The sequence below is a fragment of the Loxodonta africana genome, chromosome 18, assembly GCF_030014295.1.
Source record: "Loxodonta africana isolate mLoxAfr1 chromosome 18, mLoxAfr1.hap2, whole genome shotgun sequence".
Lineage (NCBI taxonomy): Eukaryota > Metazoa > Chordata > Mammalia > Proboscidea > Elephantidae > Loxodonta > Loxodonta africana.
In genome coordinates, this window is record NC_087359.1 from 21,283,984 (window position 1) to 21,300,489 (window position 16,506).

A 16,506-nucleotide genomic window follows, 5' to 3' on the forward strand; every position below is an offset into this window, starting at 1 on the left:
ATGAGGAATGTTGGTCTACGGTTTTCTTTCCTTGTAATATACTATTGTGTGTGTGTGTGTTTTAGCTTTGCAATACTTGCCTCATATAACGTGTTGGGAGATGATGTTTCCTTATTTTCTTCCTGAAAGATTTTGTGTGTCCTAGTTTTCTTTCTTTCTTAAATCTTTGATAGAAATCATCAATAAAGCCGTCTGCAACTGGAGTTTTCTTTTGGGGAAGATATTTAATTACAAATTTTATTTAATAGATGTAGAGGTATTTAGATTTTTTTATCTCTTCTGTGTCATTTTTGTTAATTTGTGTGTTTTAAAGAATTTATCACATCTAAGTTATCAAATATATTAGTATAACTGTTCACAACATTTTCTTTATTATTCTTCTGAATTTCATAGGGATATGTAATAACATCCTTTGTTTTATTCTTGATTTTGGTAATTTGTGTCTTTTTTCATGATTAATCTAAGTAGATATTTTTCAATTTTATCAACCTTTTTGAAATAACCAGATTTGGTTTCATTGATTTTTATTTTTTCTCCTTTAGGCATATTTTCTATTTCATTGTGTTCTGCTTCTATCTTCATTATTTATTTTCTTTTACTTACGTTGGATTTAATTTGTCCTCCTCATCCTCTTCTTCCTCCTGCTCACCCTCTTTCTTTTCCCTCCCCTCCTCCTCTCTTCCTCTCCTCCTTCTCCTTCATTTTCTTTAGCTTTTTACACTGGAAGATTATATCATTGATATTAGACCTTTCCTCTTTGCTAATATAAGAACTTAAAGTTACATATTTCATTGTAATCACTCCTTTAACTCTATCTCACATTTTTTAATATGTTTTCTTTTCATGTCTACTCACTTAGAAATAGTCACTAAATTACCTTTTGGTGTTTTCTTCATGAATTATTTAGAAATATGTTCTTTAGTGTCCAGATATTTGGGAATTAGCCATTAGCCAAGTTTCCAATTAGGAAACAACAATGTTTCTCTTATCTACTAATTTAATTCCATTGTAGTCAGAGAAGTTACTCTATTTGATTTCAGCCCTCATTAATCTATTCAGACTAATCTTAGAATCAAACATATGGTCTGTCTTGGTGAATGGTCCATGTGCACTTGTAAAGAGCTTGTACTCCGTGACTTTGGGATACACTTTTATGTAGATATAAATTAAGTTGGTGGATGGTGATGTTAACCACCTGATCTCTAGATACTTTTCTAGCAATTATAGAGATGGGGTGTTGAAATTATCAACTATAATTTTGCATTTGTCTATTTTTCCATTCATTTCTATCACCCTTTGCTTTTTGAAAGTTAAACCACTGAAATCATTTTTGGGTGTTTCGAAGTGCTGATAGAACAGTATCTATCAGTGCCAACTGCTTCTAGAATTAAAGAAAGGCTTTCTAATTGGAGAAAAGGAGCAATATATGTCAATAAAAGAGTCAGTGGAAAAGTCAGGCAACAGGTAGCCATCATAGAGGTTTACCTACATTTTGCAAGATCCAATAATGTAGGAGGTCGGGTGGAGGCCTTGAAAAAATGGTGTGTTATGACCAAGCAGATTTTCAGCCAAATGGACATCAGCAAAGGACTTTGACTTTCAGGACAGAGACTGGAATGTTTACTAGGTAAAGCAGCTGATTAGAGTGAGAAAGAGATATAAGGGCAAAAGGTTCGTTTCCAGATATTGGGTGAGTGCAGTGAGACAAGGCTGACACTGCTAGCCCACAGATGTCCACAGGTAGCCCCTGATGATATCTGGTCTCAGGTCAAACTGAGAGAAGATTAATCTGGATAGCAGATATAATAAATAAATAAAAAAAGCACTAGTCTTGGATTCAGGCAGCCTTAAGTTCAAAATCTGCCTCTCTGACTTATTACCTCCCATATAGTATTGGGGCATGTATTATGCCTTCTGATCTTGGGGAGATACACGACTTTTCTATGCCTGTTTCCTCATTTTTTAAAACACAAATGTATTTCACAAGGTGGTTAGATATGAGATTTAAGGAAATTTAATATATGAAAGGAGCCCTAGTGGTACCAGTGGTTAACATTCAGCTGCTAACCAAAAGATCAGCAGTTCGAATCCACCAGCCACTCACTGGAAACAAATGGCATTTCTACTGTGTCCTGTAGGGTTGCTACAAGTCAGAATCGTCTTGACAGCCATTGGTTTGGTTTTTTTTTTACTATATGAAAAATACAGACTAGCACATGGTAGATTTTCTACATGTTAGATTTCTTCCTTCAGATGTAAGGCCATGCAGGGTAAGTATAGAAAGGGAGAACACATGGCATTTATGCTGCATCACGATAACGAGCTATGTAACTGTACTGTCTTTTTCTCTGGGGTCTGTATGACCTGATGTCTGGAGATGCTGTCCAAAGCTCTTCTCTCTGCTAGGGGGAAGGTGATGCCATTTTCAGGCAAATACCTTCTATTGCCCACGATTGCTTCTCCTCCAAGTTGTGGTGTTTATGGATGAACACATCTAATAGCCCATGTCTGTTGATAATTTCTCCGTACCCGTTCAGCCAAGTTTTGGAGGGGGTGCTCCTAGTCCTTAGAGGCATTTCAGAGTTGCTTTTCATTTTCCTAATTCCTTCCCTCAGCCATTTTAGTAGAAATTCTGATTTAGCTGTGTAAAACGATCCTAACTCTGTTTATAACCATCGCTCACCATTTAACCCTAATTACAAAACTACGATTACTATTCTCATACTACCATTACATGCATCAAATGCTCATGCTTTTGGTTTATTACCTTGCAACTCTATATTCCTACTCTCTTTAGTCATCTTTCTTTGTGGCCCCCGTTTCATGACCATCTGCTTACAAGGCATCAAGAACGACAGCACATTACTTGTAGCCTCGCCCCTGTACCTGCACAGCTGTAGTCAAATTGTCTTTATTTCACTATTTTACTGGCTGCCAAAGAGTGACGATAGGCATCAAAATGGATAAATCCTGAAGTGATGCTATTAGCCAATCAGCAGTTGTCACTGCTGTCAAACCTTCCCTGAGAGAGGCCATTTTTGGTAGCTTAGAATTCTTGGGAATATGTCTATTGGGGATAGAAAAGTTTAGCCTGTTAAAAGGTCCTTCGCCTCTGCAGTTGCTCTCAGAAATGTCCCAGTTGTAGGAGCTCAGAAAACTACTTTCTGCTCCTCTCTCTTAATAATATAAAACAGGTTGAGTAATTTTTAGCTGCTCTTTGCTTGTTCTAGAAGATGATTACACTTAGACATCTTAAAAATGGCAAAGAAGAAGTGAGCCTTGAAATTTCACACTTGGAGACAATTAAAGAAAGCAGGGGAGAATTTGTAGCAATCTGAACGCATCAAAAAACAATAGCGATGGACAGGGCAGCAATGAGTGACACATGTTGCTGAGTGAGATTCTCTGCTGCTCAACGGCACAATTCCTGACATTTAAATTGCAGGCAGCCCCTGGGTCCATTCCAGGAGCTGCCCATGGTTGAACGCAGTTCTGATCACTTGCTTGAGGGGCGTAGTGGGGGCAAAGGGAAAAAAAAAAGAAAAATCAAATTGTTCTCGGAAATCATGTTTAATGTAGAAATCTGGTTAATATTAAAATGCAATCTGCAGTTTTCAAGTATTCTATTCCTCAAGGAAAATATTTCCTGCTCAGGGGGCAGGAGCAGTAAGCACTTCTTATTACATCACTTCCTATGTCAGGCCCAACTAGCATTCAAAATGTATTACCGTATTGATAATGCTAATTTCAAAATGATGCCTCCCCCCTCCCCCCGCTTTGGTTAAAGGGTCTGGGCAAAATTCCAATCATATGGATCAATTTAGCCTTAGACGGCGCGGGCCAGACTGATATTTCATGCACTCTATAGACTACAGTTCTTCCACATTCTCAGGAATGGTAGCCCATGTCTCTTCTCTATTCATAGCATCATATTATATTTCCAAAAGATTCCCAAGGGAGCAGCTATCTCATGGGAAAAGGGAATGTCAGTAGTTGCAGGAAGCAGAGAGATACCACAATCCTCCTTTATCCACATTGAGTCTCCAATGCTTGAATTACTAGGGAGTCAGGAATTGATTTCTGGAGCCAATTTTGTGCCCTGTTCAAATTAACTTGGCATTTTCCCTGTAGGCTTGGCTGGCTTCATGGCAACTGCTCTCATCCCAAGGAGGACATGTGGATATAACCACTGGTGTTTGCCATCTCTTTATCCACATATTTCTCTGCAATGCATTACAACACTACAGCGGATGGCTTCTTAGAATGAGGGCTTTTCAAATATCTGTCCCTAATGTATTTACTCAGAGATTTTGCCTTTTCATTAAAAAATTAAAATGTCACTAACAGAAAATCAATATGGGAGCACCCTATGCCCTAGACCAGAAAGCAACTATTTATTTGTCTTGAGTCTCTCTAGTCCTGTGGCATCAATGGGTAACCTTGCAGGTAACCAAGCCAAAAAAAAAAAAAAAAAACTAGTTGTCATTGAGTGAATTCCAACTCATGGCAACACCATGTGTACAGAGTAGGAGTGTGCTCCATAGTGTTTATATAGCTATGATCTTTAGGAAGCAGATTGCCAGGCCTTTCTTCCCAGGTGCCCCGGGTATATTCAAACCCCCAGCCTTCTACAGTTAGCAGCTGAGCCCTTAACTGTTTGTGCCACCCAGGGACAGCAACCTTGTAGGCAGAGCTAGTCATAGTCGTGCTGGAGTAAGCAGGAATCTTAATAGGTGCCAGGAGAGAAAGGTCACTTCCATTGAGGTACCATAAATCCTCCTTTTTCTTTTGAGGATTTCCTCTGTACAGAAATATTCTGTGCTAACTGCACAGGGTAGAATTGTCTACATTTATTTTCTTTTCAGTGATATGAAATGAGAGACCACATTATCTTTTCAGTGCTAACAGTGGTAAGTGTAGAGTCTATCTTTTGCAATAGAGCATTGGATATTACTCAAATGTGATTAAAAAATAGGGCTTTATTCAAACTTACTTGCTTTATATTTTTAATTTAACACTAATTGCAACATTTCATGTTGAAATTTTAGTGGAATTAAGCTGAATAGCTTGAAACTATATAATTAATTACATGCAGTTTCAATTACAGTTGCTAACTAATTCAAGCATTGAAATGCAGTATCAATCTAATTCTAAACCACCAGGATTTGGTGGTAAAAGGTAAAGAAAGGAACATTGTTTGAAGATTCAAGATTTAGCATATCCCCCTAGTGTGATGAGTATATGATTCTCCTGGTAGTTCCCACGTTCTTAGACAACATCCTTTCTTGCTTGTAAAGCTGAGGCTGTTGAAAGGGTTCTTGGTAACATGTACCTTTTCAGCACTGCAGCATAGCAGATGATAGGATACAAGGCGTTCTTGGGCAGTTCCCAAATTCTCAAGAAATTTCCATGTGGGTAGATGTACACTGTTGATTTTTAAATTGTGCCTTAGCAGAAAGAATATAGACTAACTGAATTATGGTAATTGGAAAAGAGGCAGCTAGCTGCTTCATTCCATTAAATGCTTCCTTCCGAGAGAGAGAGAGAGTAAAGCAAACTAAACCAAAAAAATAAACCTATCTCAGCATATCAGGTGCTTTCCAGTTTTAATGAAAAGTGTGCTCTTATATTTGGGACTTTTCTTTTTTTTTTTTTTTAAACTAGACCAGACGGTTTTTATAGCTCGTTCTAGTTTTGAATTAAACACAGGCAACTTTGCTTAACTTAGGCATGTCTAGCTCAATGTAGGAAGATGGTTATTATATGTGAATACCTTTTCCATGTATCAAAATCAGGCAACTCATTAGAAATTCCTGGAGCAATAATCAGTGGATGTTGTCCCAGCTTGAGACAAGATACTAGGAAAGTTCAATTAGCATTTTTTTTTTTTTTCTGCCATGGCAGACTGTCTTTACACTCCAATTTCCAAATTAATAATTTGTTAAATAAAAGCTTCTGATATGACAACCATCATTAGTGGTCATATACGAAATTGTGTCAGAATGCTTTTAAGTCTTGTTTGACTTCTGCATTCACAGTCAAGAGGGATGCGTTTTGGACTAAAAACGGCAGAAGAGACTTCGTTAAGACTGCGTTATATCTGAATTGTCAGACCAGATAGAACTTTATAGGCTATCTTAGTCTCCTAGTGCTGCTGTAACAGAAATACCACAAGCGAGTGGCTTTAAAGAACAGAAATTCACTTTCTCTAAGTTCTGGAGGCTAAAAGTCCAAATCAGGGTCTCAGCCGTGTCGATTCCTTCCTTGTCAGTAGCCCCTGATATTCCTTGGTTCCTTGGCCATCCTCACTTGGCATCTGTCTTCCCCAGTTTCTGCATGCCTCTGTGAAAAATCTGCTCTTTTTAGAACTCAGAAATGATTAGGTTTAGGAGATACCGACACTGGTATGGCCTTACTTACATAATATTAGATTGCATTATGGAAAGTGATTACATTACAGCCATAGGTATAGGGATTAGGATTATAACACATATTTTTGGGGGGAGACAATGTGATCTATAAAGTAGGCTTAATACCCAAAATAGGCAAAAGACTGTGATATATCCATAGCTGTTCTGAACCATTGATTTGCTTCCAGTAGATAGTGACAGCACAGGCTAGTAAGCAAGTTAACCACTGTCGGCCATCTGTGGGAATCATGGAGAATGGGAAAGATGCCTGAAGATCGAATATGGGTGAGTATTCTATATTTACTGTGGATTCTTCAAGATATATAACTGCTTGCATTCAGAGGAAAGACTTAAGGTCTGGGTATAAACGGAATGACTTATAAGTTGCAAGAAGAATCAGTGATTCCACTATAAGTCAAAATCAACTACATGGCAATGTATTTTTCATTTTTTTTTTGGATTATTTTATTTAAAACCAAACCGAACTCGTTGCTGTTGAGTTGATTCTGACTTACTGTGACCCTATGGGACAGAGTAGAACTGCCCCATAGGGTTTCCAAGGAACAACTGGTGGATTTGAACTGCTGACCTTTTGGTTAGCAGCTGAGCTCTTAACCACTGTGCCACCAGGGCTTCATTATTTTATTTTCAATTTATAAATTTATCAGGGTCAAGAAGGATAAGAAAGGCAGAATTTATTGTGGAAATGAACATGGTGCAGGACTGGACGCTTTGTTCTGATATATATATAAGGTCACTATGAGTTGGAGTGGACTTGATGGCAACTAACAACAACATTGTGGAAAACCTTAACTAGCAACAGACATGGGGTCACTGTAATGTGCACTGTCAAACAAAATATGTTTATCCTTGACAAGTGGCAGACTTAAATGTAATTGGTCTTCCTTGTGACATTTAAATGTTATATGGATGGTGTTGTGAATTAAATTGTGTTCCCCAAAAGTGTGTGTCACCTTCGCTAGGTCCTGATTCCCAGAATTATGTGGCTGTCCTCCATTTTATATCTGATGTATTTATCCTATGTGTTGTAAATCCTAACCTCTATAATGTTAATAAGCAAGATTAGAGGCAGTTATGTTAATGAGACAGGACTCAGTGTACAAGATTAGGTTGTATTTTGAATCAATCTCTTTTGAGACATAAAAGAGAAAATCAAGTAGAGAGGAGAGGAACTTCATACCATGAAGAAAGTAGAGCCAGGAGTTGAGCTTGTCCTTTGGACCAGGGATCCCTGCATTGAGAAGCTCCTAGACCAGGAAAAGATTAATGACAACGACCTTCCCCCAGAACCAACAGAGGAAGAAAGCCTTCCCCTGGAGCTGGTGCCTGAATTCAGACTTATAGCCTCTTAGACTTTACTCCATCCGTGTCATTAAGGACCTTCATTTGCTGATGTGGCACAACTCAAAATGAGAAGAAACAGCTACAAACATCAACTAATAATCGGAACATGGAATGCATGAAGTATGAATCTAGGAAAATTGGAAATTGTCAAAAATGAAATGGAACCCGTTATCATTGATATCCTAGGCATTAGTGAGCTGAAATGGACTGGTATTGGCCATTTTGAATCAGAGAATCATATAGGCTACTATTCTGGGATGGCAACTTGAAGAGGAATGGTGTTGCATTCATCATCAAAAAGAACATTTCAAGATCTATCCTGAAGTACAACGCTGTCAGTGATAGGATAATATTCATATGGCTACAAGGAAGGCCAGTCGATATGACTATTAATCAAATCTATGCACCAAACACTAGGGCCAAAGATGAAGAAATAGCAGGTTTTTATCAGCTGCTGCAGTCTGAAATTGATCGAACATACAATCAAGATGCATTGATAATTACTGGTGATTGGAATGCAAAAGTTGGAAATGAAGAAGAATCAGTAGTTGTAAACTATGCCCTTGGTGATAGAAACAATGCTGGAGATCGAATGATAGAATTTTGCAAGACCAACGATTTCTTCATTGCAAATATCTTCTTTCACCAACATAAACAGTGACCTACACATGGACCATGCCAGATGGAACACACAGAAATCAAATTGAATACATCTGTGGAAAGAGATGATGGGAAAGCTCAAATCATGAGTCAAAACAAGGCCAGGGGCCGGCTGTGGAACAGACCATCAATTGCTCATATGCAAGTTCAAGCTGAAACTGAAGAAAATCAGAGCAAGTCCACAAAAGCCAAAATATGACCTTGAGTATATCCCACCTGAATTTAGAGACCATCCGAAGAATAGATTTGAGCATTGAACACTGGTGACCGAAGACAGGATGAGTTGTGGAATGACATCAAGGACATCATACATGAGGAAAACAAGAGGTCATTGAAAAGACAGGAAAGAAAGAAACGACAAAGATACATGTCAGAGGAGACTCTGAAACTTGCTCTCGAACATCGAGCAGCTAAAGCAAAAGGAAGAATTGATGAAGTAAAAGAACTGAACAGAAGATTTCAAAGGGCGGCTCGAGAAGACAAAGTATTATAATGACATGTGCAAAGAGCTGGAGATGGAAAACCAAAACGGAAGAACACGCTCGGCTTTTCTCAAGCTGAAAGAACTGAAGAAGAAATTCAAGCCTAGAGCTGCAATAGCAAAGGATTCTATGGGGAAAATATTAAATGACGCAGGAAGCATCAAAGGAAGATGGAAGGAATACACAGAGTCATTATACCAAAAAGAATCAGTTGATATTCAACCATTTCAAGAGGTGGCATATGATCAAGAACCGATGGTACTGAAGGAAGAAGTCCAAGCTGCTCTGAAGGCATTGGTGAAAAACAAGGCTCCAAGAATTGACGGAATATCAATTGAGATGTTTCAACAAACAGATGCAACGCTGGAGGTGGTCACTCATCTATGCCAAGAAATATGGAAGACAGCTTCCTGGCCAACCGACTAGAAGAGACCCATATTTATGCCTATTCCCAAGAAAGGTGATCCAACCGAATGTGGAAATTATAGAACAACATCATTAATATCACACGCAAGCAAAACTTTGCTAAAGATCATTCAAAAACGGCTGCAGCAGTATATTGACAGGGAACTGCCAGAAATTCAGGCCAGTTTCAGAAGAGGACGTGGAACCAGTGATATCGTTGCTGATGTCAGATGTATCCTGGATAAAAGCAGAGAATACCAGAAGGATGTCTACCTGTGTTTTATTGACTATGGAAAGGCATTCGACTGTGTGGCTCATAACAAACTATGGATAACATTGCAAAGAATGGGAATTCCAGAACACTTAATTGTGCTCATGAGGAACCTTTACGTAGATCAAAAGGCAGTTGTACAGATAAAGCAAGGAGATTTTGATTGGTTTAAAGTCAGGAAAGGTGTGTGTCAGGGCTGTATTCTTTCACCATACCTATTCAATCTGTATGCTGAGCAAATAATCCTAGAAACTGGACTATATGAAGGAAAACGTGGCATCAAGATTGGAGAAAGACTCGTTAACAACCTGCCTTATGCAGATGACACAACTGTGCTTGCTGAAAGTGAAAAGGACTTGAAGCAATTACTAATGAAGATCAAAGACCACAGCCTTCAATATGGATTGCACCTCAACGTAAAGAAAACAAAAATCCTCACTACTGGACCGATCGATGAGCAACATTGTGATAAACGGAGAAAAGATCGAAGTTGTCAAGGATTTCATTTTACTTGGATCCACAATCAACAGCCATGGAAGCAGCAGTCAAGAAATCAAGACGCTTTGCATTGGGTAGATCTGCTGCAAAGGACCTCTCAAAAATGTTGAAGAGCAAAGATGTCACCTTGAAGACTAAGGTGCGCCCGACCCAAGCCATAATATTTTCCATCGCATCATATGCATGTGAAAGCTGGACAATGAATAAGGAAGACCGAAGAAGAATTGACGCCTTTGAATTGTGGTGTGGCAAAGAATATTGAATATACCATGGGCTGCCAAATGAACGAACAAATCTTTCTTAGAAGAAGTACAACCAGAATCCTCCTTAGAAGCAAGGATGGCAAGACTGGGTCTTACATACTTTGGACATATTGTCAGGAGGGATCAGTATCTGGAGAAGTACATCATGCTTGGCAAAGTACAGGGTCAGCAGAAAAGAGGAGGACCCTCAATGAGATGGATTGGCACAGTGGCTACAAGAACAAGCTGAAGCATAAAAACAATTGTAAGGGTGGCGCAGGACCGGGCAGTGTTTGGTTCTGTTGTGCATAGGGTCGCTATGAGTCGGAACCGACTCCACGGCACCTAACAACAACAACAAAGCTGTTATATATATGTGTATACACATCTACACAGATGCTCACTTGGGAAATAACTGGAGGATAGAAGGTATAAAATTTTTATGTAGCTATGGATTTTCAGTCTAATAATACATGAATGGAGAAATTGAGTTCAGAACTTTCCTTTTGTTTTTTGTCCACTCTCCCATATGTGTTAATGTGTGTGTTCCTTGCTTTTCTATGCTTCATATAAATGCCAGCTTTTATAAAGCTCTTCCTGCCAATGGGAGCTCAGGGACAACTTTGCAAAGGTCTTGGCTTATAATATTGAAAGAGGCACTCTGGACCAGAGCCTTGCCTGTTTTTTACGGAAATAGACAGCAGGGGAAATTGACAATGTGATTGTACTTTACATTTCATCAATTAATAATATCCCTATTATTTTATTTAGGAGCCCTGATGGATCAGTGGTTAAGCGCTTGCTTGCTAACGAAAAGGTCAGTGGTTTGAATCCACCAGCTGCTCAGTGGGAGAAAGATGTGGCAGTCTGCTTCCATAAAAGATTTACAGACTTGGAAACCTTCTGGGGCATTACTATTCTGTGCTACGGGGTTGCTATGAGTTGGCATCAACTAGGTGGCAATTTTTTTTCTTTTGTATTAATTTATTTATAATTTGTCAATCTAGTGGGATCAAGAAGGATAAGAAAATGGCAGGGTTTATTGTGGAAATGAAGGTGGTGCTGGACTGGGCGTCTCATTCTGATGTACATAAGGTCACTATAAGTTGGAGCCAACTTGACGGTAACGAACAACTACATTGCAGAAAATCTTAACTGTCTCAAGATCCTTAATGTAAGATGTATATTGACGTTAAGTTCACGTATGAGATGCTAACCTATGCATAATATAACTCAGGGCCTGACTATGATAATGCCATACAATATTCACCTAAGATTTTAATGTATTTTAAGACATTAATGATCAACTTATGGCATAACAATCTGTAAAGTTGTAGTATTGAGTATGGAGTGAACTTTATGTAATATTATCTAAACACAGAAGACTTCATTTTCTAATAAAAGTATTACAGGACCGGATAACAAAATGGCTATATTCTAGATTTATTTTACCTTCTATAACCTGTGCAATTTTTCCTTAATTGCCACAAGTCATCTTTTCTATACAAGTAAAATGACAATAACAATATTTTGTATTGATTTGGTTAGCATAAAAAAATTAACTAAGGAAAACTGCTGCAGAAAAGAAAAGCATTGTAGACAAGGAAAACATTTGTTAAAGTATTACGATATATCATGAAATTGAACCAATTTTTATAATCAGTCTAGAATGTACTTATATTCTTTCTGTTATTACTGCACAAGCATTAATTTTATTCAATAGAAAACAAATGGGGGAAGACAACTAGATTTTCTTTCCATATGGTATGAAAACAGCAAGGTCAGACTTGAAGAAAGGCTGTCCCTTTCTACAGAGAACCTAAAATTTATCACCTCTCATTTAGGTTATAAAACTTGTTTTTCATATTTTTCCCTGGATTCTTTGGCTTATGACCCATTGGAAGAGAAATGTATAGATTGTAGAAACGGACCTGCTCTTTCTCTTCAGCTAAGTATTGATGGCCTGTCCCTTCCCCTCCTTTTTGCCTAGATTTTTATTGATTTCTTTCTTTTTGGTTTCAGATTAGCATAGTAATGTGCTGGGATACCAAAACTTATGGCAGAAGTGGAGAGCAAACAGTTCATTTTTCAAGGACTTTACAGCCCGTCCTCTGCCTTAACTTTCTACAAGAGTTAGTTCTCACAAGACTTCTCAATATTTTCATAATTAACTGCCCAGAATTTTCATAATTTGTAAACATAGTAAAATGGCTGTCAGACAGTATAGTAAAAGTGGAGGGGAAAAAAGACCAACTTCCTTAAACCATTTGCATTTGACTTGGGGGGAAATTTGGGTCAGTGCCCGTAGCAGTTAAATGATCAGGCTCATGACTCCAAGTGATTTTTCTTGAGGTGTCACTGCCACACACAACTGCCACGTGTGCTTTCTTGGCTCAGGTTGGCTCTGCTGCTCTTCCAGAATTCTGAAGGCTCTACCCCAGCCCCAGTTTTACATCCATTTTTCTCTGCCAAGGTGAAGGCGGCAAAAACCACACATGTTTTTCTTCCCTCCACCCCTTAGCAGAACTGATTGCCTCTGGGCGAGCCATCCTCCACGTCAGTGAACGCTGGTATTTCGCCTGGCACAAAGGCCAGCATGGATATGGCACACAGAGGGGAACGCACAAGGGAAAGCAAGCCTTCACTGTAACGCAAATTGAAGCTGCCAGACAACTGTACCTTCCCGTGCTCTGAGCCAAGCAGCTAGCTGGAAAACTGACATTCGAGCAAGAAAAGATTGGGAAAAGCTAGAAGCAAGAGCAAAGAAGGGTGGAAAGAATCATGGAGGATCAAAAGGGCACTCCAGAGTGAGAGGGAGAAAACAAAAGCTCAAGATAGAGGAAATTCTATTGTTGTTAGGTGCCGTCGAGTCAATTTTCGACTCATAGAGATCCTCTATGACAAGGTAGAGCTGCCCCATAGGGTTTTCTGCGGTGTAATCTTTATGGAAGCAGATTGCTAAGTCTTTCATCTATGGAGTCATTGGGCGGGTGCATCGCCAACCTTTTGGTTAGCAGCCGAGCACTTAACCGTTGTGCCACCAGGGCTCCTTGTAAGCAGATGATAGGCTTCTTAGGCAGCTTTGTCTTGTTGGATCAGACTTTTATGCTTTCTAATTAGATGTTGACATATGTGGTGTTTGAATAAAAAATACATCAACGTGTGCTCTATATTTTCTCCCAAAGCCCTTTGATCAAAGACAGTGTTCTAATTACACATTCAGGTTTAGAGGCAGTTATTTCCAATCTCAAATCTGTACTGCTTTCAGAAAAGAAAAAGTTAACAAAAGATCATATTTATGAATTCTATTAAAATTTTATACTTATATAGGCAGAGAAACAGTCTCTGGAAAGATACCCATCAAAGTACTATCAGTGGTCATATCTGGGTGGTGGAAATATGGCAGACATTAATTATCTTCTTTTTACTTATCTTTTTTTCTGATTTTTCTATAATTAACATGACTTACCAATTTAATTTAAAAAATAAAGAAAACTAATGATTATGTCTTTCAAATATATATTTTATGAAAACCAAAGTCAATTAAACATGAGTTCTACACCTTAGGGCTAAGTCACAGTTCTTAATGTCTCAAGGGTTGGTGAGAATCTGCTTTGCATTTCATCCCCCCTCCTTGTCTGGGCTCGTTCAGTAAAGACATGTGAAATCCTGAATCTGAGCTATCTGGACTGACTTCTTCCAAGGGAGGTTACTTCACGGTTCCTTAAGTTCTACTCAGGTACCTTTTAGCCATCATGTTGACATGCACTTGAATTTTTTTTTTTCCTTCCTGGACTCAGTCAAAGAAATTTAGTCACATGACCATACCCAATATTATCCTGCATATCCATGCCAGAGTGATTTTGTCCAAAATTCAAATCTGGTCATTTCCCTGATTAAAACCTCTCAAAGATGCCCCATCTGCTTAGAATATATTATAAGCACAGACCTCTCTGCCTATGTCTTCAGCTTCCTATTTTACTTTATTAGCTAGGACACTTTCATCCACAACGAACAAGAGTAATTGAATCACTTAATCTTGGTGCCTAATAAGCCATACCAAAATTCAGTGGCTTAAAACAATGAGCATTTATTATTGCTCATGAGCTATAGGTCAGTTGGGCAGCTTCGCTGGCCTTGGTTGGGTTCTTGCACTTGTCTTTGGTCTGCTGGCAGTTGGGTAGGCAGCTCTGCTGGTCTTGGCTTGGCTCTCTTTCATGTTTGGGTGTCAGCTGGCTGTAAGCCAGTCTAGGATGGACTTACTTAAGGTCCTGCCTCTCTTCCTTGTGGCCTCTCATTCTCTATAGGCTGATAATCATGACAAATGACAAGGTTCCAAGAGTGAGAGCAGAGACACTCAAGAACTCTTGTGGTCTAGCCTCAGAACCAGCACAGGATCACTTTTGACACATTCTAATAGCCAAAGAAATTCTCGTAGTTAGAGTAGACGAAATTACAAGGCAATGAACGTGGGCCCAGGGATGCAATTCATTGGAACCATCAATGCAATCAGCCTGCCTCAATAAGCCAAATCTAATATACTTAAGCCTTTTACAAAGATTGATTATCTGACACAATAGGAAACCGAGATGCAGTGTAAACTTCAGGGTTGGCTGCCTAAATGACTCAATGATGTCATCAAGGATCTGCATTTTTTTCCGTGTTTCCACTCAACCATTCTGAGTTTATTGACTCATCCTCATACTGGCTCATTTCAAGGTTTCAAGTGGCTATCAGTAATAATTGAAGAAATACAAATCAGTGTTCACTTTTGGTGGCTTCTTTTACCCAGGAATCCAGAGAAAGTTTTGCCTTGTGTTTCACTGGTCTAAAATGGCATATACCTCCCTATCTCTAAACCAATCACTTGGTTTAGGCTGCAAGTAAGAGACTTCCAGACCAAAAGTAGTTTAAACAACTGAGGCCATTAATATTTCATACCCAAAGGAGGCAAGAGTTTTGAGAATCCTACGATAGGTTCATCAGATTAATAATGTCATAAGGAAGTCAAGCTCTTCCCATTTTTTCTCCTTCATTCTAAGTATGACAATCTCTTCTTTCATGCTACAACCCCAAGCATTATGTCCTTACTCAACTCCCAAATACTGGAATAAAGAAGGCATGGAAGAGAGCTAGCCTCCTGCTTTCTCTCTTTATGTTAAGAAGAATATTCTATCTCAGAAGTCCCTGAGCAAATCTCCCCTTACATCTAATCACCTACATGCGTAAGGCTAGCTGTAAGGGAAGCTGACAAAATGAGCATATGGTATCTCTAGCCTCTCTTACAGGAGGCAAGCTATTTCAGTATGGAAGAAAGGACAAGAAAATGGCTATTTTATAAAAGAACACTGTGCCTCACAACTTTCAACACATCAAAAGGCCTTTCTTTAAATAAAGATCTGTTGTTGTGGTATGCCATCAAGTTGATTCCGACACACAGCGTCCCTGTATGACAGGGTAGAACCACTCCATAGGGTTCCCTCATGGTAGCAGATCAAAGAGCTGCTGGTGGGTTTCACCAAACTTTTATCTAGCAGCCAACTGTTGCTCACCAGGGCTCCTTAACACAGGTCTAGACCAAAACCAAAACAAACTTGTTGCCATCGAGGTGATTCTGACTCATAGCAACCCTATAGGACAAAGTAGAACTGCCCCATAGGGTTTCCAAGGAGTGGGTGGTGGATTTGAATTGCTGACCTTTTGCTTAGCCACCGAGCTCATAACCACTACACCACCAGAGCTCCTAATACAGGTCTACACAACCCTAATACAGGTCTACACAACCCTAAAACAGGTCTACACAACCCTAATACAGGTCTACACAACCCTAGAACAGGTCTATGCAACCCTAATACAGGTCTACACAACCCTAAAACAGGTCTAAGCCCTAATACAGGCCTATACAACCCTAATACAGGTCTATACAACCATAATACTGGTCCACGCAACCATAATTACTTGGCATTCTTGCAGTTAGATTCACTAATTAGTTGAGGGTGTAGATACTTTTCATTTGTTTTTACCAGAGTACAGAGATATTTCTGAAAAGCAGAAAGAAATCAGTGCATTCCAGCATTAATTGTAGATTAAAATACAGATTTCATTTGGAGAAAATTTTCAAGACAAAATATTTATTTTTTTGTGATTTATTTAGTCATTTGTAAATTAAACAC